This window comes from Bombina bombina, chromosome 6, assembly GCF_027579735.1.
Source record: "Bombina bombina isolate aBomBom1 chromosome 6, aBomBom1.pri, whole genome shotgun sequence".
Classification (NCBI taxonomy): domain Eukaryota; kingdom Metazoa; phylum Chordata; class Amphibia; order Anura; family Bombinatoridae; genus Bombina; species Bombina bombina.
This window is the reverse complement of record NC_069504.1, coordinates 1,059,944,562-1,059,970,917: the sequence shown is the minus strand read 5'-3', so window position 1 is coordinate 1,059,970,917 and position 26,356 is coordinate 1,059,944,562. Positions and strand designations below refer to the sequence as shown.

At 40.5% G+C, this 26,356-nt stretch overlaps 1 protein-coding gene across 16 annotated transcripts in view; it reads left to right on the top strand.

Annotated features, from left to right (window-relative positions):
• MICAL3 (microtubule associated monooxygenase, calponin and LIM domain containing 3) overlaps window positions 1–26,356 on the top strand; it is an 809,998-nt gene that overhangs the window by 18,602 nt on the left and 765,040 nt on the right. The gene's annotated exons all lie outside the window — the stretch shown is intronic.

Here is a 26,356-nt window from a genome sequence, read left to right as displayed (position 1 = left end):
TTGAACTTTTCAGTTGGCTGCACTGTATAGTGACCTATTTATAACTGCCCCTAATTGGCCACAGCAGAGAGGGTAACCTAAGTTGCAAGATAGCAGCTCCCATTGTTTTATAGACACTAAAATTTTACCCTTATTTAATCAATATTTAAACAACAAATTAAACTTTAAAAATTACATCTACATGTTATTCTCAGACTAATCTTTTCTTTGATTGCATCATTCTAGCTAGCATTTATTTAGTGTTTAATGTCCCTTTAAGGTATAATGAATATCTGGCCTGTTAAGGGTCATTAGGACTGGTGTTGAGAAACACTGCTCTAACTCATATAATTTCCTTTTTACATTTTTATGTCCCTTTTTTAAAGGGACATTCCGGTCAAAATTTAAATCCACATAAATGACATCTTTGAATAGAAACATAATTGCAATATACATGTATTGGCAAAAAAGCTTCTAGTAAGTTAGAACTGTTTTAGTGTTAACATTGTTCTCTGCACGTAAAGCATAGCTAGATATTCTCAGTGTTACCAGCATTTTAAATACTGCAGCTGCTCATAGCACCAGTCGGGCTTTATTCATGCCCCCAATGACTAAATTCAGTTATTACCATAGGGTACAAGCAGTTTAGTCTCTCTGAGCAAGTGCTGTGTTTAAAATGCTGGTGCACGGTGCATACTTAAATACACTTTTGAAATGGCTATAGCTTTTATTAGAATGATTTTTGCTTATATATGTATATTACAAAACTGCTTCTATTCAAAACTGAAATGCCTCCATTTGGATTTTAATTTCTCCAACATAGGTGTGTCCGGTCCACGGCGTCATCCTTACTTGTGGGATATTCTCCTCCCCAACAGGAAATGGCAAAGAGCCCAGCAAAGCTGGTCACATGATCCCTCCTAGGCTCCGCCTACCCCAGTCATTCTCTTTGCCGTTGTACAGGCAACATCTCCACGGAGATGGCTTAGAGTTTTTTAGTGTTTAACTGTAGTTTTTCATTATTCAATCAAGAGTTTGTTATTTTCAAATAGTGCTGGTACGTACTATTTACTCAGAAACAGAAAAGAGATGAAGAATTCTGTTTGTATGAGGAAAATGATTTTAGCAACCGTAACTAAAATCCATGGCTGTTCCACACAGGACTGTTGAGAGCATTAACTTCAGTTGGGGGAACAGTTTGCAGTCCTTGCTGCTTGAGGTATGACACATTCTAACAAGACGATGTAATGCTGGAAGCTGTCATTTTCCCTATGGGATCCGGTAAGCCATGTTTATTACGATTGTAAATAAGGGCTTCACAAGGGCTTATTTAGACTGTAGACATTTTTTGGGCTAAATCGATTGATATTAACACTTATTTAGCCTTGAGGAATCATTTATTCTGGGTATTTTGATATAATAATATCGGCAGGCACTGTTTTAGACACCTTATTCTTTAGGGGCTTTCCCAAAGCATAGGCAGAGTCTCATTTTCGCGCCGGTGTTGCGCACTTATTTTTGAGAGGCATGGCATGCAGTCGCATGTGAGAGGAGCTCTGATACTTATAAAGGACTTCTGAAGGCATCATTTGGTATCGTATTCCCCTTGGGTTTGGTTGGGTCTCAGCAAAGCAGATACCAGGGACTGTAAAGGGGTTAAAGCTTAAAACGGCTCCGGTTCCGTTATTTTAAGGGTTAAAGCTTCCAAATTTGGTGTGCAATATTTTCAAGGCTTTAAGACACTGTGGTGAAAGTTTGGTGAATTTTGAACAATTCCTTCATGTTTTTTCGCATTTGCAGTAATAAAGTGTGTTCAGTTTAAAATTTAAAGTGACAGTAACGGTTTTATTTTAAAACGTTTTTTGTACTTGTTATCAAGTTTATGCCTGTTTAACATGTCTGAACTACCAGATAGACTATGTTCTGAATGTGGGGAAGCCAGAATTCCTATTCATTTAAATAAATGTGATTTATGTGACAATGACAATGATGCCCAAGATGATTCCTCAAGTGAGGGGAGTAAGCATGGTACTGCATCATTCCCTCCTTCGTCTACACGAGTCTTGCCCACTCAGGAGGCCCCTAGTACATCTAGCGCGCCAATACTCCTTACTATGCAACAATTAACGGCTGTAATGGATAATTCTGTCAAAAACATTTTAGCCAAAATGAACCCTTGTCAGCGTAAGCGTGGCTGCTCTGTTTTAGTTACTGAAGAGCATGACGACGCTGATATTAATATCTCTGAAGGGCCCCTAACCCAATCTGAGGGGGCCAGGGAGGTTTTGTCTGAGGGAGAAATTACTGATTTAGGGAATATTTCTCAGCAGGCTGAATCTGATGTGATTACTTTTAAATTTAAATTGGAACATCTCCGCATTTTGCTTAAGGAGGTATTATCCACTCTGGATGATTGTGAAAATTTGGTCATCCCAGAGAAACTATGTAAAATGGACAAGTTCCTAGAGGTGCCGGGGCTCCCAGAAGCTTTTCCTATACCCAAGCGGGTGGCGGACATTGTTAATAAAGAATGGGAAAGGCCCGGTATTCCTTTCGTCCCTCCCCCCATATTTAAAAAATTGTTTCCTATGGTCGACCCCAGAAAGGACTTATGGCAGTCAGTCCCCAAGGTCGAGGGAGCGGTTTCTACTTTAAACAAACGCACCACTATTCCCATAGAGGATAGTTGTGCTTTCAAAGATCCTATGGATAAAAAATTAGAAGGTTTGCTTAAAAAGATGTTTGTTCAGCAGGGTTACCTTCTACAACCCATTTCATGCATTGTCCCTGTCACTACAGCCGCATATTTCTGGTTTGATGAACTGATTAAGGTGCTCGATAGTGACTCGCCTCCTTATGAGGAGATTATGGACAGAGTCAATGCTCTCAAATTGGCTAATTCTTTCACTCTAGACGCCTCTTTGCAATTGGCTAAGTTAGCGGCTAAGAACTCTGGGTTTGCTATTGTGGCGCGCAGAGCGCTTTGGTTGAAATCTTGGTCGGCTGATGCGTCTTCCAAGAACAAGCTACTAAACATTCCTTTCAAGGGGAAAACGCTGTTTGGTCCTGACTTGAAAGAGATTATCTCTGATATCACTGGGGGTAAGGGCCATGCCCTTCCTCAGGATCGGCCTTTCAAGGCAAAAAATAGACCTAATTTTCGTCCCTTTCGTAAAAACGGACCAGCCCAAGGTGCTACGTCCTCTAAGCAAGAAGGTAATACTTCTCAGGCCAAGCCAGCTTGGAGACCAATGCAAGGCTGGAACAAGGGAAAGCAGGCAAAGAAACCTGCCACTGCTACCAAGACAGCATGAAATATCGGCCCCCGATCCGGGACCGGATCTGGTGGGGGGCAGACTCTCTCTCTTCGCTCAGGCTTGGGCAAGAGATGTTCTGGATCCTTGGGCGCTAGAAATAGTCTCCCAGGGTTATCTTCTGGAATTCAAGGGACTTCCCCCAAGGGGAAGGTTCCACAGGTCTCAGTTGTCTTCAGACCACATAAAAAGACAGGCGTTCTTACTTTGCGTAGAAGACCTGTTAAAAATGGGAGTGATTCATCCTGTTCCATTGGGAGAACAAGGGATGGGGTTCTACTCCAATCTGTTCATAGTTCCCAAAAAAGAGGGAACATTCAGACCAATCCTAGATCTCAAGATCTTAAACAAATTTCTCAAGGTCCCATCTTTCAAGATGGAAACCATTCGAACTATCCTTCCTTCCATCCAGGAAGGTCAATTCATGACCACGGTGGATTTAAAGGATGCGTATCTACATATTCCTATCCACAAGGAACATCATCGGTTCCTAAGGTTTGCATTCCTGGACAAACATTACCAGTTCGTGGCGCTTCCTTTCGGATTAGCCACTGCTCCAAGGATTTTCACAAAGGTACTAGGGTCCCTTCTAGCTGTGCTAAGACCAAGGGGCTTTGCTGTAGTACCTTACCTGGACGACATTCTGATTCAAGCGTCGTCCCTCCCTCGAGCAAAGGCTCACACGGACATCGTCCTGGCCTTTCTCAGATCGCACGGCTGGAAAGTGAACGTGGAAAAGAGTTCTCTATCCCCGTCAACAAGGGTTCCCTTCTTGGGAACAATTATAGACTCCTCAGACATGAGGATTTTTCTAACAGAGGCCAGAAAGACAAAGCTCCTGGACTCTTGTCGAATACTTCATTCCGTTCCCCTTCCTTCCGTAGCTCAGTGCATGGAAGTGATCGGGTTGATGGTAGCGGCAATGGACATAGTTCCTTTTGCGCGCATTCATCTAAGACCGTTACAACTGTGCATGCTCAGTCAGTGGAATGGGGACTATACAGACTTGTCTCCAAAGATACAAGTAAATCAGAGGACCAGAGACTCACTCCGTTGGTGGCTGTCCCTGGACAACCTGTCACGAGGGATGATATTCCTCAGACCAGAGTGGGTCATTGTCACGACCGACGCCAGTCTGATGGGCTGGGGCGCGGTCTGGGGATCCCTGAAAGCTCAGGGTCTTTGGTCTCGGGAAGAATCTCTTCTACCGATAAATATTCTGGAACTGAGAGCGATATTCAATGCTCTCAAGGCTTGGCCTCAGCTAGCGAGGACCAAGTTCATACGGTTTCAATCAGACAACATGACGACTGTTGCGTACATCAACCATCAGGGGGGAACAAGGAGTTCCCTAGCGATGGAAGAAGTGACCAAGATCATTCTATGGGCGGAGTCTCACTCCTGCCACCTGTCTGCTATCCACATCCCGGGAGTGGAAAATTGGGAAGCGGATTTTCTGAGTCGTCAGACATTGCATCCGGGGGAGTGGGAACTCCATCCGGAAATCTTTGCCCAAGTCACTCAACTTTGGGGCATTCCAGACATGGATCTGATGGCCTCTCGTCAGAACTTCAAAGTTCCTTGCTACGGGTCCAGATCCAGGGATCCCAAGGCGGCTCTAGTGGATGCACTAGTAGCACCTTGGACCTTCAAACTAGCTTATGTGTTCCCGCCGTTTCCTCTCATCCCCAGGCTGGTAGCCAGGATCAATCAGGAGAGGGCGTCGGTGATCTTGATAGCTCCTGCGTGGCCACGCAGGACTTGGTATGCAGATCTGGTGAATATGTCATCGGCTCCACCTTGGAAGCTACCTTTGAGACGAGACCTTCTTGTTCAGGGTCCGTTCGAACATCCGAATCTGGTTTCACTCCAGCTGACTGCTTGGAGATTGAACGCTTGACTTTATCGAAGCGAGGTTTCTCAGATTCTGTTATCGATACTCTTGTTCAGGCCAGAAAGCCTGTAACTAGAAAGATTTACCACAAAATTTGGAAAAAATATATCTGTTGGTGTGAATCTAAAGGATTCCCTTGGGACAAGGTTAAGATTCCTAGGATTCTATCCTTCCTTCAAGAAGGATTGGAAAAAGGATTATCGGCAAGTTCCCTGAAGGGACAGATTTCTGCCTTGTCGGTGTTACTTCACAAAAAACTGGCAGCTGTGCCAGATGTTCAAGCCTTTGTTCAGGCTCTGGTTAGAATCAAGCCTGTTTACAAACCTTTGACTCCTCCTTGGAGTCTCAATTTAGTTCTTTCAGTTCTTCAGGGGGTTCCGTTTGAACCCTTACATTCCGTTAATATTAAGTTATTATCTTGGAAAGTTTTGTTTTTAGTTGCAATTTCTTCTGCTAGAAGAGTTTCAGAATTATCTGCTCTGCAGTGCTCTCCTCCTTATCTGGTGTTCCATGCAGATAAGGTGGTTTTACGTACTAAACCTGGTTTTCTTCCAAAAGTTGTTTCTAACAAAAACATTAACCAGGAGATTATCGTACCTTCTCTGTGTCCGAAACCAGTTTCAAAGAAGGAACGCTTGTTGCACAATTTGGATGTTGTTCGCGCTCTAAAATTCTATTTAGATGCTACAAAGGATTTTAGACAAACATCTTCCCTGTTTGTTGTTTATTCAGGTAAAAGGAGAGGTCAAAAAGCAACTTCTACCTCTCTCTCTTTTTGGATTAAAAGCATCATCAGATTGGCTTACGAGACTGCCGGACGGCAGCCTCCCGAAAGAATCACGGCTCATTCCACTAGGGCTGTGGCTTCCACATGGGCCTTCAAGAACGAGGCTTCTGTTGATCAGATATGTAGGGCAGCGACTTGGTCTTCACTGCACACTTTTACCAAATTTTACAAGTTTGATACTTTTGCTTCTTCTGAGGCTATTTTTGGGAGAAAGGTTTTGCAAGCCGTGGTGCCTTCCATTTAGGTGACCTGATTTGCTCCCTCCCTTCATCCGTGTCCTAAAGCTTTGGTATTGGTTCCCACAAGTAAGGATGACGCCGTGGACCGGACACACCTATGTTGGAGAAAACAGAATTTATGTTTACCTGATAAATTTCTTTCTCCAACGGTGTGTCCGGTCCACGGCCCGCCCTGGTTTTTTAATCAGGTCTGATAATTTATTTTCTTTAACTACAGTCACCACGGTACCATATGGTTTCTCCTATGCTATTATTCCTCCTTAACGTCGGTCGAATGACTGGGGTAGGCGGAGCCTAGGAGGGATCATGTGACCAGCTTTGCTGGGCTCTTTGCCATTTCCTGTTGGGGAGGAGAATATCCCACAAGTAAGGATGACGCCGTGGACCGGACACACCGTTGGAGAAAGAAATTTATCAGGTAAACATAAATTCTGTTTTTGTCTGGAATGTCGCTTTAAGGACTGTTGGTTCAACTAAACAATAGAATAACAAATGATTCTGTATTATCACATATCTCTCGCTTGAACTAAGGAGGTGAGGACTGTATTACTACACAATTAAAGGGGAAAAGTCATAGTTGCAATTTACTTTGTACTCTTGGTGTCCTTTGTTAGAAAGCATACTTAGGTAGGCTCAGGAGCAGCAGTGCACTACTGGGAACTAGCTGCTGATTGGTGGTCAAATATGCCTCTTGTCATTGGCTTACCCAATATGTTCTGCTAGCTCCCAGGAGTGCATTACTGCTCCTTCAACAATGAATAGCAAGAGAATAAAGCATATTTAAATGGACAGTCCAGTCCAAAATAAACTTTCATGATTTGAGATAGAGCATGTAATTTTAAAACACTTTCCAATTTACTTTTATCGCCAATTTTGCTTTGTTCTTTTGGTATTCTTAGTTGAAAGCTAAACCTAGGTAGGCTCATGCTAATTTCTTAGACCTTGAAGGCCGCCTCTTGTCTCAATGCATTTTGACAGTTTTTTTACCACTAGAGGACATTAGTTCATGTGTCATATAGATAATATTGAGCTCATGCACTTGGGGTTACCTAGGAGTCAGCACCGATTTGGCTAAAATGCAATTATGTGAAAGAACTGAAATAAGGGGCAAGTAATTACAGAGGTAGAAAGTGTATTATTATAACTGTGTGGGTTATGCAAAACTGAGGAACAACAATTCTGGTGTAGACTGTTCTTTTTTTTTTTTTTTTTTTAAATAAATAAATTGAAATTTGTTTAAAATGTTTTATCAGAATCATGGAAAAAAAGCTTCATAGTTTTAAAGGGATATAAAAGTGTTTCATTGTTAGTAATTGCAATACATATTCATTATTGTGAAATGAGTTTACCTGTAGTCAGTTTATTGCCCATGCTCTGTAGAGGACTTGCTTAAAAAATCACTTAAAAAAAAAAAAAAACTTAAAAGGAACAATCTACTTGATTTTTTTTTTATTTTTTAAAAGAGATAATCCCTTTATTACACATTCCTCAGTTTTGTATAACGGACACGGTTATGTTAATACCCCTGTGATTACATTGTATCTAAGCCTTGCAGACTATCTCAGTTCTTTTGACAGACTTGCATTTTAGCCAATCATTGCTGACTCCTAACTCCACGGGAGTGAGCACAATGTTATCTATATGACACTCCTGAACTAGCACTGTCTAACCGAAAAACTGTTTAACTGCACTGAGATAAGAGGTGACCTTCAACGGTTTAGAAATCCAGTTTGAGTCTACCTAGGTTTAGCTTTCAAAAAAGAACAAGAGAACAAAGCAAATTTGATTGTAAAAGTGAATTGGGAAGTTGTCTTATAATTACATAAGTAACAAGTGCATAATAATAACACCTACTCTGAATTTCAAATAAGCAGTTTTTTTTTTCTGTAGGAGCTTGTTCCCCAGAAAGTGTTTTGTTTTGGTTTAAAAAAAAAAATAAAAAATTTGATAATGGAAGTAAATTAGAAAGTGTCTTAAAACTGCTGCTCTTTCTGAATCATTCAATTTTATATTGACTTGTGTCCTTTTTAAAGGGGCACAAAACTGGTTTCATTAAACAACTCTCTAATTTACTTCTATTGTCATTTTGTGTTCTCTTGGTATCTTTTGTTGAAAATCTGGGACAGATGGCTTAGGAGCCGACCCATTTCTGGAGCACTAGATGGCAGCACTATTTCCTGCCAAGTAGTGCACCAGATGCCTACCTAGGTATTTCTTCAACACAGAATATCATGGGAACAGAGCAAATATGATAATCTAAGTAAATTGGTCTGTCTGAATCACAAAATAATTGTTTTGGGTTTCTAATCCCATTTAAATGTGCATGTTACAGATCTCTGTAGGGAACCTGGGTTAGTGTTTAACCCATTTGCAAGGATTTTATTATTGCACTATTGCTTGTATATAAAACATTAGATCATTTTATTTTTCCACTTTTATGCCTTATGAGTAGCAAATATATTTATTTTATTTAAAAAAAAATGTTTTTTGTTGCCTCCATGTTGTAACTAAGTTATTCTAGGTTAAAAAGCTTGTGTTATCTAATCTCACCTGCGGAGATCAGTAAGGGACAGTTCTAAATGACCTGAAAGGAAAGGGTTTAAGGGACAGTATACTGTAAAAATGTATCTACTAACGTTTTCCAAATGATCTATTTTACCTGCTGGAGTATATTAAATTGATAAAATTAATTTGTTGGCTTTATTTTGTTATTTGAAATGGCTTCTTGTGCCAGTTGTATCTCCACCCATACTGAACTTTTAAATACTTAAAGGGACACTGAACCCTAATTTTTTTCTTTTGTGATTCAGAAAGAGCATGCAATTTTAAGCAACTTTCTAATGTACTCCTATTATCAAATTTTCTTCATTCTCTTGATATCTTTATTTGAAATGCAATAATGTAAGTTTAGATGCCGGCCCATTTTTAGTGAACAGCCTGGGTTGTTCTTGCTGATTGGTGGATAAATTCATCCACCAATGAACAAGCGCTTTTCAGGGTCTGAACCAGACAAATAGCTTAGATGCCTTCTTTTTCAAATAAAGATAGCAAGAGAACGAAGAAAAATTGATAACAGGAGTAAATTAGAAAGTGCTTAAAATTGCTGTTCTATCTGAATCATAAAAGAAAAAATGTGGGTTCAGTGTCCCTTTAAATATCCCCCCTGGAAAAACTATGTACACATAACCTGAAAAAGAAATTGCACTTCCCGTGGGGAGGGGGGGGGGGGTAGAGATAAGTTCAGCTTTTGTAGCTTATATTTTGTAGAAGTAACTTCTGTGCCTTCATTACAGCGGTCTGTTTGGTAGGTATCTATCTAGAGAAAGCTCTTATCTCATTCTCCTTTTTGTAGAAGTGTTTGTGACCATGACCTATTTATTTTCTCCTTTCTCGCTACTTCCTCACATTCCAGTTTGCATGACTTACTGTGCTCCACAAGACAATAAAGTGTGTTAATATTTAGATTAGTGAGTGACAGTTTGCTGTGCTCCACAAGACAATAAAGTGTGTTAATATTTAGATTAGTGAGTGACAGTTTGCTGTGCTCCACAAGACAATAAATAAAGTGTTAATATTTAGATTAGTGAGTGACAGTTTGCCGTGCTCCACAAGACAATAAAGTGTTAATATTTAGATTAGTGAGTGACAGTTTGCTGTGCTCCTTGTCAAGTAACCCAGTGAGAGTGCTTTCAGTGCTATTGCGCTAAATGTGAAATTCTTCTGCAGCTTCAAATTTATGCCACAGGGCAGTAGCCACCCCCCCCCCACACACACCAAAGTAGCCTGATTAAAGGAATAGTCAAGTCAAAATTAAACTTTTATGATTCCGATAGAGCAGGCAATTTTAAGTAACTTTCTAACTTACTCATTTTATTTCATTCTTTTGGTATCTTTATTTGAAAAAGCAAGAATGTAAGCATTAGATCCGGCCCACTTTTCGTTCAGCACCTGGGTCACGCTTTCTGATTAGTGTCTAAATTTAGCCACAAATCAACAAGTGCTACCAAGCCCCAAGGCAGAACATACAGTGATCAAAATGGTCCGGCTCCTGCAGTGAAACCTAGGTTCCAAAATGGCAGCACCCTTGTTTAGAGGGAGGTGCATTGCAGGCTAAGCATTTAAGGGGCATTATATTTTTTTCTTTTACATAAATATACATAGTATATCCACAATTAAGAGAACATTAAACACTCTGAGATCGTTAATCTATTAGCTGCTTTATAACTGTCCCTAACTGGCCTCAACAAAGTAGATACAAATATAACTGGACATATTTAGGGCCCCAGTAGTAGCCCATCTTTATTAGCTGCTACGCTGACATATTACAAACCTTATTTATTATATGTGCTATTAGCCAGTTTACTGAAGGAGAGATCTGATGGGTACAAGTGGAATATTGGGTCCTAGACCGATAACTGAACTTTAAAGAACGTATGTAAAGGACCGTGAAGGCACACAAGAAGATGGAATAAGGAACTGTAAAAGAGAGAGAAAAACCAATGGCACTTCCTTTAGGTTAAGGACAAGCTCTAGATCTCTTAATATGACATATTCTGGAATATATTCCAGATAGGTTAGTGTCTAATAATAGAGTCTGCGGTGGTGTGTACTTGTATCAACTAGGAAAACTGGACGTGGTTATACAGATAACCACTAGAAAGAGTACACTTATAGCACTCAAGAGCTAAATAAGTAGAATGAAATGTGCTGGAAAGTTCAATATGGCAAATCAATGAGTTCAGAAATAGCACCAGTCTCTAAATATACAAAAACCTAACTAAAACTTAACGTTTATTAGTCGCACAGTGCTAAAATTAGCGGAAAACAACAAAAAGTTAAAAACACTAACAGTAATTGAAGCCTAATTTTGAGTGAGAAAGAATGACAGGCTAATAGGACCAATACAGGGGTCACTACTTTGGAATCTACACCGTTGAGGCTGGAAATAAGATGATAATATCAATGTAATTATCAATGCGTTATTTATACTTGACGTGGGTACTAATAAATTATTAGTGTGTAGAAAGACCGTAATCGCAGATAAATAGGTAAAAATGTGCGCTTAAGAAAAACAGGGGTGTCACTGCCCTTATAGTCTACCCAAGGGTTAAATAGTGTCAAAAGGTTGATAGCTCAAACCTGGAATTAATAACAATATGACTCAAATTTCAGTTATGACTAGTTAATATTTAGTCACAAAAGCATTATAATTAGAGAGATTAGAATTGTGTGCAACATCTAAATTGATGTATTTATTTGCAGTGGGTTCTAGTACCTTAGATTTAATATAGTATAAAAACACTATAATTGTGTTTGGTATTTTAAGATATCTTACAACCCAGATCTTTCTCTCCCAGTATTGAATTACACCGCTATAGAGATAAAAAAGTGTTTATTAGATGTGGGTAGGTAAGGCTAATGTTTGTTATGGTTAACAACCTGCACCTTAAAATTAGCACGCACTAAATATCATGGTATGTCTGTTATACCGAATCAGAATTGAACTATCGGGTGATACCCGATGGCTGTGTAGCAATGATTTGGCGCTTTCCTTTTTAAATTTATTTACCGGTGGGGCAATGTAGCTCCCAAGCGGTGGTTAAATATTAGACAGCAGCCAATTTAGTTATGTTACGAGTCAGTCTGTTATACCATATAAAAAGCGATATATAAAAGCGATTAGATAAAATACAGATTCTAATAAATAGCCTGATTAGGTAAGTAGTTATTAACATAGCAACAATTGCAGTTAGCAGCTAAAATACAGGATCTCGCTAAGGCTTCTCACCATTTCCCTAAGTCGCTAACATGTTTCGCCGTCTGACACAGCTTTTTCAAAGGGTTATCGCGAGTGCACTGTTTGTATGCGACTTTTAAACCCTATTGATAGTTAGCTCCGCCTACTGGGAGGCAACATCAATGATGCGTGCTTTTTGACGTGGTCTAAATGCATTCTGGGTATTGTAATTACATCAGAGACGCTATGGGCGTCTCTGATGTAATTGGCGCCATATTAGCGTGCGTCCCCTGAGCGGGAGGCGAAGGGTCTGACACGTGGGGAGAGTTAGTCTGCATAACTTCCCCCTCGACAGAACCCTCTGGTGATAATTCTTTTATAGATAAAGACTGATCTTTACTGTTTAAGGTGAAATCAATACATTTAGTACACATTCTCCTATGGGGCTCCACCATGGCTTTCAAACATAATGAACAAGTAGGTTCCTCTGTGTCAGACATGTTTAAACAGACTAGCAATGAGACTAGCAAGCTTGGAAAACACTTTAAAACAAGTTTACAAGCAATATAAAAAAAACGTTACTGCGCTTTTAAGAAACACAAATTTTCCCAAATTTTGAAATAACAGTGAAAAAATGCAGTTACACTAACAAAATTTTTACAGTGTATGTAATAAGTTAGCAGAGCATTGCACCCACTTGCAAATGGATGATTAACCCCTTAATACCAAAAATGGAATAACAAATGACAAAAACGTTTTTTAAACAGTCACAACAACTGCCACAGCTCTACTGTGGCTTTTTACCTCCCTCAATACGACTTTTGAAGCCTTTTGAGCCCTTCAGACAAGTCCTGGATCATGCAGGAAGAAGCTGGATGTCTGTGTCTGTAATTTTTGCTGTGCAAAAAAAACGCCAAAATAGGCCCCTCCCACTCATATTACAACAGTGGGAAGCCTCAGGGAACTGTTTCTAGGCAAAATTCAAGCCAGCCATGTGGAAAAAACTAGGCCCCAATAAGTTTTATCACCAAACATATGTAAAAAACGATTAAACATTGCCAGCAAACGTTTTAAAATACACTTTTATAAGAGTATGTATCTCTATTAATAAGCCTGATACCAGTCGCTATCACTGCATTTAAGGCTTTACTTACATTACTTCGGTATCAGCAGCATTTTCTAGCAAATTCCATCCCTAGAAAAATATTTTAACTGCACATACCTTATTACAGGAAAACCTGCACGCTATTCCCCCTCTGAAGTTACCTCACTCCTCAGAATATGTGAGAACAGCAAAGGATCTTAGTTACTTCTGCGAAGATCATAGAAAACGCAGGCAGATTCTTCTTATAAATACTGCCTGAGATAAACAGTACACTCAGGTACCATTTAAAAATAACAAACTTTTGATTGAAGAAATAAACTAAGTATAAAACACCACAGTCCTCTTACGACCTTCATCTTAGTTGAGAGTTGCAAGAGAATGACTGGATATGGCAGTGAGGGGAGGAGCTATATAGCAGCTCTGCTGTGGGTGATCCTCTTGCAACTTCCTGTTGGGAAGGAGAATATCCCACAAGTAATGGATGATCTGTGGACTGAATACACTTAACAAGAGAAAAAATTGGGTTCAGTGTCCCTTTAAAGATTTACGGGGTTTATTGTTACAAGGAAAGATGAAAAGTATATATAAGAATGTCAAAAGGTATCAACTAAATCCATATATTACAGTAAACTAATGCCCACCAATAAAATGTTGGAAATATAACACCACCAGGACAATTTTTAAAGACCCTAAGAACCTTCCAAAACTGATAATTAGGGATGAAAAAGGCTCATTAGGGAGACTACCAGGAGAACAATGGTAACCTTAAAAAAGTAACACGAAACATCTAAACTTCACTTATTTCCAAATGTACCATTAAAAGTTCAGCTTAAATTACAATACTTTTATACCAAACAGGAAATGTATAAAGTACTATTAGGCAACGTACATTACATCTCTAATTTATTACATTTACTCAATATACGAGTTACTCCCCAAAATGTCAGGTCACAATAAAAACAGCAGTCACTTGGGTCCTGTTCAGTTCCTTATTCCGAAATAGCACCAGTCTCTAAATATACAAAAACCTAACTAAAATGAAAACTTAACATTTATTAGTCACACAGTGCTAAAATTAGCGGAAAACAACAAAAAGTTAAAAACACTAACAGTAATTGAAGCCTAATTTTGAGTGAGAAAGAATGACAGGCTAATAGGACCAATACAGGGGTCACTACACCGTTGAGGCTGGAAATAAGATGATAATATCAATGTAATTCTCAAGGGGTTATTTATACTTGACGTGGGTACTAATAAATTATTCGTGTGTAGAAAGACCGTAATCACAGATAAATAGGTAAAAATGTGCGCTTAAGAAAAACAGGGGTGTCACTGCCCTTATAGTCTACCCAAGGGTTAAATAGTATCAAAAGGTTGATAGCTCAAACCTGGAATTAATAACAATATGACTAAAATTTCAGTTATGACTAGTTAATATTTAGTCACAAAAGCATTATAATTAGAGAGATTAGAATTGTGTGCAACATCTAAATTGATGTATTTATTTGCAGTGGGTTCTAGTACCTTAGATTTAATATAGTATAAAAACACTATAATTGTGTTTGGTATTTTAAGATATCTTACAACCCAGATCTTTCTCTAACACTAACACTTATCCTGCACGATCTAATTCTAACCTGCATAAGGGTAATTTTGAGCACAGGATCCTAATAGGTCCACCACAGACACAGTGTTAATATATTAATCACATGATATTTTTCTCATACTCGCATAACAATATTATCCCCTTCATAACATATTCCAGTTGTTCTCACATAACATTTTATTATTAACATCACAATCTGGGGTAGTATATGTAGTACAATTTAAACAAGATTTGATTCAATTTCACTCTAAGGCTGAAGAGAAGTGTATCATAGGCATGACATAGCAAATATATTTAACACAATTATAATCAAGATATATGATACTTGTAGACTCTATTTCGAGCTTTCTATTCCATTTACAGGCTATACAGACATGAAACTGTCATCTTTTAATGACTCTTACATTATTATCATAAAGAGATTATTAATATCTGATCTCTGAATAAATCCATATCTTTATTCTTTAAAATTAAATAATAGAAATATGATCACTCAGGATCACTAACAAATGGACGACATATATGAAATCTATTGTGGTCAGTTACCTGAATTAAGTAACACTAATCCATCAAGGAAAGAACAGGGAAATTTATCGTTGAATATGGCTGCAATCATGAATAATACCCTGTCAGAGGTATTATCTAGATTGCCTGAATTAAGAGGCAAGCGCGATAGCTCTGGGGTTAGGAGAGATACAGAGCGCGCAAATGCTGTTAGAGCCATGTCTGATACTGCGTCACAGTATGCAGAACCTGAGGACGGAGAGCTTCAGTCTGTGGGTGACATCTCTGACTCGGGGAAACCTGATTCAGAGATTCCTAATTTTAAATTTAAGCTTGAGAACCTCCGTGTATTGCTTGGGGAGGTATTAGCTGCTCTGAATGACTGTCACACAGTTGCAATTCCAGAGAAATTGTGTAGGCTGGATAGATACTATGCGGTGCCGATGTGTACTGACGTTTTATCTTGTTAAGTGTGTTCAGTCCACGGGTCATCCCATTACTTATGGGATATATTCTCCTTCCCAACAGGAAGTTGCAAGAGGATCACCCAAGCAGAGCTGCTATTTAGCTCCTCCCCTCACATGTCCTATCCAGTCATTCTCTTGCAACCCTCAACAAAGAAGGAGGTCGCGAGAGGAGCTGGAGTTTTTACTTAACTATTCTTCAATCAAAAGTTTATTTTAAATGGCACCGGAGTGTGCTGTTTTTCTATCTCAGGCAGTATTTGGAAGAAGAAACTGCCTGCGTTTTTTTTTCTATGATCTTAGCAGGCGTAACTAAGATCCACTGGCTGTTCTCGACATTCTGAGGAGTGGGGTAACTTCAGAAAATGGGAATAGCATGCAGGGTCCTCCGCAAATGAGGTATGTGCGGTACATTATTTTCTGGGAATGGAATTGACTAAGAAAATACTGCTGTTACCGTATGATGTAAGTACAGCCTTAAATGCAGGAGTGGTAACTGGTATCAGGCTGATAAATGTATGCGCAGTCAAGTTATTTTCTAGGGACTAGAATTTGACTGAGAAAATACTGTTAAAACTGAAATAATACTTAAGCCTTATCTGCAGTGGTAGCGACTGGTAGCAGGCTTAGTGATAACTTTGCATGACATTGGAAAATGTTATTTCTCCTGTTAAGTGTAGTCAGTCCACGGGTCATCCATTACTTATGGGATTATATCTCCTCCCTAACAGGAAGTGCAAGAGGATCACCCAAGCAGAGCTGCTATAAAGCTCCTCCCCTCTACGTCATACCCAGTCATTCTCTTGCACCTAACTAATAGATAGGACGTGTGAGAGGACTGTGGTGTGTTAAACTTAGTTTTTATTTCTTCAATCAAAAGTTTGTTATTTTAAACGGCACCGGAGTGTGTTGTTTCTTCTCAGGCAGCATTAGAAGAAGAATCTACCTGAGTTTGTCTATGATCTTAGCGGTCGTAACTAAGATCCACTTGCTGTTCTCGGCCATTCTGAGGAGTGAGGTAACTTCAGAACAGGGGATAGCAGGCAGGGCCCACCTGCAAGGAGGTATGTGCAGTAAATTATTTTCTAAGGAATGGAATTGACTGAGAAAATACTGCTAATACCGATGTAATGTAAGTGCAGCCTTAAATGCAGTAGTAGCGACTGGTATCAGGCTGATATGTATGTATGTATACTCTGAGGTATTTCTGGGGAATGGAATTTCACTAAGAAAATACTGTCTATATTAAAGTAATATTTGAGCCTGCACTGCAGTGAAAGCGACTAGCAGCAGGCTTATTAATAGCACTTCATAATTTTCATTTTTAAAACGTTTACTGGCATGTTAATCGTTTTTTCTGAGGTACTTGGTGATAAAACTTTATGGGCATGATTTTTACCACATGGCTGTCGTTTGTTTCTGAATAAAAACAGTTTACTGAGCTTCCCCACTGTTGTAATATGAGTGGGAGGGGCCTATTTTAGCGCTTTATTGCGCAGTAAAAATTTAGTCACAGTCTTCCTATTTCTTCCTCCATGATCCAGGACGTCTCTACAGAGCCCAGGGGTCTCCAAAACTAGTTTTGAGGGAGGTAATCACTCACAGCAGACCTGTGACAGTGTGTTTTGACTGTGATAAAAACGTTAATTATTAATTTGTTATCCGTTTTTGGGTATTAAGGGGTTAATCATCCATTTGCTGGTGGGTGCAATCCTTTGCTAACTTAATACATTTACTGTGAAAAATTGGATGCTATAACTATTTTGGTTCATTGTTATTTCAACTGTGACAGCTTTTTGTGCTTCTTAAAGGCACAGTAGCGTTTTTTATATTGCTTGTAAATTTATTTAGAAAAGTATTTCCAAGCTTGCTAGTCTCATTGCTAGTCTGTTTAAACATGTCTGACACAGATTAATCTCATTGTTCACTATGTTTAAAGGCCAATGTGTAGCCCAATAGAAATTTGTGTACTAATTGCATTGATGTTACTTTAAATAAAAGTCAATCTTTACATGTAAAGAAATTATCACCAGACAACGAGGGGGAAGTTATGCCGACTAACTCTCCTCACGTGTCAGTACCTTCGCCTCCCGCTCAGGAGGTGCGTGATATTGTCTATCCTTTTACACAAACGTCTGGCAGACGTTCAGGCTTTTTGTCAGGCTTTGGCTAGGATTAAGCCTGTGTTTAAGACTGTTGCTCCGCCGTGGAGCTTAAACTTAGTTCTTAACGTTCTGCAAGGTGTTCCGTTTGAACCCTTCATTCCATTGATATCAAGCTGTTATCTTGGAAAGTTCTGTTTTTAATGGCTATTTCCTCGGCTCGAAGAGTCTCTGGGTTATCGGCCTTACATTGTGATTCTCCTTATCTGATTTTTCATTCAGATAAGGTAGTTCTGCGTACTAAACCTGGGTTCTTACCTAAGGTAGTCACTAACAAGAATATCAATCAAGAGATTGTTGTTCCATCATTGTGCCCTAACCCTTCTTCAAAGAAGGAACGACTTCTGCACAATCTGGACGTCGTCCGTGCCCTGAAATTTTATTTGCAGACAACTAAAGATTTTCGTCAAACTTCTTCCCTGTTTGTCGTTTATTCTGGACAGAGGAGAGGTCAAAAAGCTTCGGCTACCTCTCTCTCTTTTTGGCTTCGTAGCATAATACGTTTAGCCTATGAGACTGCTGGACAGCAGCCTCCTGAAAGGATTACAGCTCATTCTACTAGAGCTGTGGCTTCCACTTGGGCCTTTAAGAATGAGGCCTCTGTTGAACAGATTTGCAAGGCTGCAACTTGGTCTTCACTTCACACTTTTTCAAAATTTTACAAATTTGACACTTTTGCTTCTTCGGAGGCTGTTTTTGGGAGAAAGGTTCTACAGGCAGTGGTTCCTTCCGTGTAAAGATCCTGCCTGTCCCTCCCGTCATCCGTGTACTTTTAGCTTTGGTATTGGTATCCCATAAGTAATGGATGACCCGTGGACTGACTACACTTAACAGGAGAAAATATAATTTATGCTTACCTGATAAATTCATTTCTCCTGTAGTGTAGTCAGTCCACGGCCCGCCCTGTTTTTTACGGCAGGTCTAAATTTTAAATTAAACTCCAGTCACCACTGCACCCTATAGTTTTCTCCTTTCTCGTTTGGTTTCGGTCGAATGACTGGGTATGACGTAGAGGGGAGGAGCTATATAGCAGCTCTGCTTGGGTGATCCTCTTGCACTTCCTGTTAGGGAGAAGATATAATCCCATAAGTAATGGATGACCCGTGGACTGACTACACTACAGGAGAAATGAATTTATCAGGTAAGCATAAATTATATTTTTTTAATAAAACGTTTACTGGCATGTTATTCGTTTTTGTGAGGTACTTGGTGATAAATCTCTTTGGGCATGATTTTTTTTCCACATGGCTGACATATATTTTCTGCATGGAAACCGTTATATCAGGGCTCCCACTGTTGTGATAGGAGTGGGAGGGACCTTGTTTTAGCGCCTTGTTGCACAGTCTTCCTGCTTCTTCCTCCTTGATCCAGGACGTCTCTAGAGAGCTCAGGGGTCTGCAAAATTCATTTTTGAGGGAGGTAATCAGTCACAGCAGATCTGTGACAGTGTGCTTGACTGTGATTAAAAGCGTTAAATCTTAATTGATATCCGTTTTATCCGTTTTGGGTATTGAGGGGTTAATCATCCTTTTGCTAATGGGTGCAATCCTCTGCTAATATTACACTTCTCGTTAAGAATTGTTAATTATATCTGTATTTTTGAAGCGCTGCAGCGTTTTTTTATATTGCTTGTAAACTTATTGAAAGTGATTTCCAAGCTTGCTAGTTTCATTGCTACGTCTGTTTAAACATGTCTGATTCAGAGGAAACTGTTTGTTCATCATGTTCAAAAGCCAATGTGGAGCCCAATAGAACGATGTGTACCAATTGTATTGATATTGCTTTGAATAAAAGTCAATCTGTACCGATAGAGAAACTATCACCAGACAACGAGGGGGAAGTTATGCCGCCTAACTCTCCTCACGTGTCAGTACCTGCGTCTCCCGCTCGGGAGATGCGTAGGATTGAGACGCCAAGTACATCTAGGCCCTTACAAATCACTTTACATGATATGGCTAATGTTATGAAAGAAGTATTATATAATATGCCCGAATTAAGGGGCAAGCGCGATAGCTCTGGGTTAAGGACAGAGCGCGCTTATTACACGAGAGCCATGTCTGATACTGCGTCACAATTTGCAGAACATGAGGATGGTGAGCTTCATTCTGTGTGGGAGTGGGAACTTCACCCGGAGGTATTTGCTCAAACCTAATTTCTCTGATGCTGACTGCCTGGAAATTGAACGCTTGATTCTCTCTAAGCGGGGGTTTTCGGATTCGGTTATTGATACATTAATACAGGCTTGGAAACCTGTGACCAGAAAGATTTACCATAAGATATGGCGGAAATATTTATATTGGTGCGAATCCAAGAGTTACTCATGGAGTAAGGTTAGGATTCCTAGGATATTGGCTTTTCTACAAGAGGGTTTAGAAAAAGGTTTGTCCACTAGTTCGCTAAAGGGACAGATTTCAGCTCTGTCTATTCTTTTACACAAACGTCTGGCAGAGAATCCAGACGTCCAGGCCTTTTGTCAGGCTTTGGCTAGAATTAAGCCTGTGTTTAAAGCTGTTGCTCCTCCGTGGAGCTTAAACTTGGTTCTTAAAGTTCTTCAGGGTGTTCCGTTTGAACCCCTTCATTCCATTGATATTAAGCTTTTATCTTCGAAAGTTTTGTTTTTGATGGCTATTTCCTCGGCTCGAAGAGTCTCTGAGTTATCTGCCTTACATTGTGATTCTCCTTATCTGATCTTTCATTCAGACAAGGTAGTACTGCGTACTAAACCTGGGTTTTTACCTAAGGTTGTTTCTAACAGGAATATCAATCAAGAGATTGTTGTTCCATCATTATGTCCTAATCCTTCTTCAAAGAAGGAACGTCTTTTGCATAATCTAGACGTGGTCCGTGCTCTGAAGTTCTACTTACAGGCAACTAAAGATTTTAGACAAACTTCTTCTCTGTTTGTCGTTTACTCTGGACAGAGGAGAGGTCAAAAGGCTTTGGCTACCTCTCTCTCTTTTTGGCTTCGTAGCATAATACGTTTAGCCTATGAGACTGCTGGACAGCAGCCTCCTGAAAGAATTACAGCTCATTCCACTAGAGCTGTGGCTTCCATCTGGGCCTTTAAGAATGAGGCCTCTGTTGAACAGATTTGCAAGGCTGCAACTTGGTCTTCACTTCATACTTTTTCCAAATTTTACAAATTTGACACTTTCGCTTCTTCGGAGGCTGGTTTTGGGAGAAAGGTTCTTCAGGCAGTGGTTCCTTCTGTTTAATGTTCCTGCCTTGTCCCTCCCATCATCCGTGTACTTAGCTTTGGTATGGGTATCCCATAAGTAATGGATGACCTGTGGACTGAACACACTTAACAAGAGAAAACATAATTTATGCTTACCTGATAAATTTATTTCTCTTGTAGTGTGTTCAGTCCACGGCCCGCCCTGTCTTTTTAAGGCAGGTTCTAAATTTTAAAATTATAACTCCAGTCACCACTGCACCTTATAGTTTCTCCTTTCTCGTCTTGTTTCGGTCGAATGACTGGATATGACATGAGGGGAGGAGCTATATAGCAGCTCTGCTTGGGTGATCCTCTTGCAACTTCCTGTTGGGAAGGAGAATATATCCCATAAGTAATGGATGACCCGTGGGCTGAACACACTACAAGAGAAATAAATTTATCAGGTAAGCATAAATTATGTTTTTCCTATACCTAAAAGGCTTACAGAAATTATTAGCAAGGAGTGGGATAGACCCGGTGTGCCCTTTTCCCCACCTATATTTAGAAAAATGTTTCCAATAGACGCCACTACACGGGACTTATGGCAGACGGTCCCTAAGGTGGAGGGAGCAGTTTCTACTTTAGCAAAGCGTACCACTATCCCGGTTGAGGACAGTTGTGCTTTTTCAGATCCAATGGATAAAAATTGGAGGGTTACCTTAAGAAAATGTTTATTCAACAAGGTTTATTTTACAGCCCCTTGCATGCATTGCGCCTGTCACTACTGCGGCGGCATTCTGGTTTGAGGCCCTGGAAGAGGCCATCCAGACAGCTCCATTGAATGAAATTATTGAAAAGCTTAGAACGCTTAAGCTAGCTAACTCATTTGTTTCTGATGCCATTGTTCATTTGACTAAACTAACGCCTAAGAATTCCGGATTCGCCATCCAGGCGCGTAGGGCGCTATGGCTTAAATCCTGGTAAGCTGACGTGACTTCAAAGTCTAAATTACTCAACATTCCTTTCAAGGGGCAGACCTTATTCGGGCCTGGCTTGAAGGAAATTATTTCTGACATTACTTGAGGCAAGGGTCATACCCTTCCTCAGGACAGGGCCAAATCAAAGGCCAAACAGTCTAATTTTCGTGCCTTTCGAAATTTCAAGGCAGGAGCAGCATCACCTTCCTCCGCTTCAAATCAAGAGGGAACTGTTGCTCATTCCAGACAGGCCTGGAAAAGTAACCAGTCCTGGAAAAGTAACCAGTCCTGGAACAAGGGCAAGCAGGCCAGAAAGCCTGCTGCTGCCCCAAGACAGCATGAAGGAACGGCCCCCTATCCGGAAACGGATCTAGTGGGGGCAGACTTTCTCTCTTCGCCCAGGCGTGGGCAAGAGATGTTCAGGATCCCTGGGCGTTGGAGATCATATCTCAGGGATATCTTCTGGACTTCAAAGCTTCTCCTCCACAAGGGAGATTTTATCTTTCAAGGTTATCAGCAAACGAGATAAAGAAAGAGGCATTCCTAAGCTGTGTGCAAGACCTCCTACTAATGGGAGTGATCCATCCAGTTCCGCGGACAGAACCAGGACAGGGATTTTATTCAAATCTGTTTGTGGTTCCCAAGAAAGAGGGAACCTTCAGACCAATCTTGGATCTAAAGATCTTAAACAAATTCCTCAGAGTTCCATCATTCAAAATGGAAACTATTCGGACCATCCTACCCATGATCCAAGAGGGTCAGTACATGACCACAGTGGACTTAAAGGATGCCTACCTTCACATACCGATTCACAAAGATCATCATCGGTTCCTAAGGTTTGCCTTTCTAGACAGGCATTGCCAATTTGTGGCTCTTCCCTTCGGGTTGGCCACTGCCCCGAGAATTTTTACAAAGGTTCTGGGCTCACTTCTGGCGGTTCTAAGACCGCTAGGCATAGCGGTGGCTCCGTATCTAGACGACATCCTGATACAGGCGTCAAGCTTTCAAATTGCCAAGTCTCATACAGAGATAGTTCTGGCATTTCTGAGGTCGCATGGGTGGAAAGTGAACGTGGAAAAGAGTTCTCTATCGCCACTCACAAGAGTCTCCTTCCTAGGGACTCTTATAGATTCTGTAGAGATGAAAATTTACCTGACGGAGTCCAGGTTATCAAAACTTCTAAATGTTTGCCGTGTCCTTCATTCCATTCCACGCCCGTCAGTGGCTCAGTGCATGGAAGTAATCGGCTTAATGGTAGCGGCAATGGACATAGTGCCATTTGCGCGCCTGCATCTCAGACCGCTGCAATTATGCATGCTAAGTCAGTGGAATGGGGATTACTCAATTTGTCCCCTCTACTAAATCTGGATCAAGAGACCAGAGATTCTCTTCTCTGGTGGCTTTCTCGGGTCCATCTGTCCATGGGTATGACCTTTCGCAGGTCAGATTGGACAATTGTAACAACAGATGCCAGCCTTCTAGGTTGGGGTACAGTCTGGAACTCCCTGAAGGCTCAGGGATCGTGGACTCAGGAGGAGAAACTCCTCCCAATAAATATTCTGGAGTTAAGAGCAATATTCAATGCTCTTCTAGCTTGGCCTCAGTTAGCAACACTGAGGTTCATCAGATTTCAGTCGGACAACATCACGACTGTGGCTTACATCAACCATCAATGGGGAACCAGGAGTTCCCTAGCGATGTTAGAAGTCTCAAAGATAATTCGCTGGGCAGAGTCTCACTCTTGCCACCTGTCAGCAATCCACATCCCAGGCGTAGAGAACTGGGAGGCGGATTTTCTAAGTCATCAGACTTTTCATCCGGGGGAGTGGGAACTCCATCCAGAGGTGTTTGCTCAACTGGTCCATCGTTGGGGCAAACCAGAACTGGATCTCATGGCGTCTCGCCAGAACGCCAAGCTTCCTTGTTACGGATCCAGGTCCAAGGACCCGGGAGCAACGCTGATAGATGCTCTAGCAGCTCCTTGGTTCTTCAACCTGGCCTATGTGTTTCCACCGTTTGCTCTGCTCCCTCGACTGATTGCCAAAATCAAACAGGAGAGAGCATCGGTGATTCTGATAGCGCCTGCGTGGCCACGCAGGACCTGGTATGCAGACCTAGTGGACATGTCATCTCTTCCACCATGGACTCTGCCTCTGAGGCAGGACCTTCTAATTCAAGGTCCTTTCAATCATCCAAATCTAATTTCTCTGAGACTGACTGCATGGAGATTGAACGCTTGATTCTATCAAGGCATGGCTTCTCCGAGTCAGTCATTGATACCTTAATACAGGCTTGGAAGCCTGTCACCAGGAAAATCTACCATAAGATATGGCGTAAATATCTTTATTGGTGTGAATCCAAGAGTTACTCATGGTGTAAGGTTAGGATTCCTAGGATATTGTCCTTTCTCCAAGAGGGTTTGGACAAAGGCTTATCAGCTAGTTCTTTAAAAGGACATATCTCTGCTCTGTCTATTCTTTTGCACAAGCGTTTGGCAGAAGTTCCAGACGTCCAGGCATTTTGTCAGGCTTTGGTTAGGATTAAGCCTGTGTTTAAAACTGTTGCTCCCCCGTGGAGCTTAAACTTGGTTCTTAAAAGTTTAATATCAATGGAATGAAGGGGTTCAAACGGAACTCCCTGAAGAACTTTATCTTGGAAAGTTCTGTTTTTGATGGCTATTTCCTCGGCTCGAAGAGTCTCTGAGTTATCTGCCTTACATTGTGATTCTCCTTATCTGATTTTTCATTCAGACAAGGTAGTTCTGCGTACCAAACCTGGGTTTTTACCTAAGGTGGTTTCTAACAGGAATATCAATCAAGAGATTGTTGTTCCATCATTGTGTCCTAATCCTTCTTCAAAGAAGGAACGTCTTTTGCATAATCTGGACGTAGTCCGTGCCTTGAAGTTTTACTTACAGGCTACTAAAGATTTTTGTCAAACATCTGCCCTGTTTGTCGTTTACTCTGGACAGAGGAGAGGTCAAAAAGCTTCGACAACCTCTCTCTCCTTTTAGCTTCGGAGCATAATACGCTTAGCCTATGAGACTGCTGGACAGCTCATTCTACTAGAGCTGTGGCTTCCACCTGGGCCTTTAAAAATGAGGCCTCTGTTGAACAGATTTGCAAGGCTGCGACTTGGTCTTTGCTTCACACCTTTTCAAAATTTTACAAATTTGACACTTTTGCTTCTTCTGAGGCTGTTTTTGGGAGAGAGGTTCTACAGGCAGTGGTTCCTTCCGTTTAAGTTCCTGCCTTGTCCCTCCCATCATCCGTGTACTAGCTTTGGTATTGGTATCCCACAAGAAATGGATGATCCGTGGACTGGATACACTTAACAAGAGAAAACATAATTTATGCTTACCTGATAAATTTATTTCTCTTGTAGTTTATCCAGTCCACGGCCCGCCCTGTCCTTTTAAGGCAGGTCTAAATTTTAATTAAACTACAGTCACCACTGCACCCTATGGTTTCTCCTTTCTCGTCTTGTTTCGGTCGAATGACTGGATATGGCAGTGAGAGGAGGAGCTATATAGCAGCTCTGCTGTGGGTGATCCTCTTGCAACTTCCTGTTGGGAAGGAGAATATCCCACAAGTAATGGATGATCCGTGGACTGGATACACTACAAGAGAAATAAATTTATCAGGTAAGCATAAATTATGTTTTTCTTTTGTGATTCAGATAGAGCATGCAACTTTCTAAATTACTCCTATTAATGTTTCGTCGTTCTCTTGCTATCTTTATTTGTAAAAGGCATCTAAGATTTATTTTTTTTGGTTCAGAACCCTTGACAGCATTTTTTGTATTGGTGGATGAATATATCCACCAATCAGCAAGGACCACCCAAGTTGTTCATCAAATATGGGCCGGCATCTAAACTTACAGCAAATTTGCTTGCTTTCTTTATATACTATAGAATGTTGTTAAATCTAAACATGGTTACAACTCAAATTGTAAAAGGTATGTACAGCTAAGTCATTGGCGCTCTTTACCCCATTTGGTAATCTATTTTAAAAGCATGATTTTGTTTCGATTCATACTAGAAATTAGCTTTTAGCAGCCACTCTATTGGCTCATTCACAACTAATTGCAGCAGTAAATATAGGAAGTATATAGCCAATCAGAGGCTGTATCGCCTGCTCCATGGAAATGCACTGAGTTAATGGCTATAGATGTCACGTGACAGGTTGTGCACTTGTTTTACAGAATCCATTGCTCTTTTTTTTTCCCTTCCCTCTGTTACCCATCCATACGGGTTGCATATTTTTGTTGCGTTTTATATTGAATTAGCTTTAGAATATGCATATGTATTGCCCCATGCTGTAGAACAGTACGTGTACATTCGTCCGGCAGATGTTTTTGCATCTTGCTGATAGTGCATGTGGAGAAGGTTACAATTTGAAACCAGACATGTAAATAAAGCCAAGTTGGCTT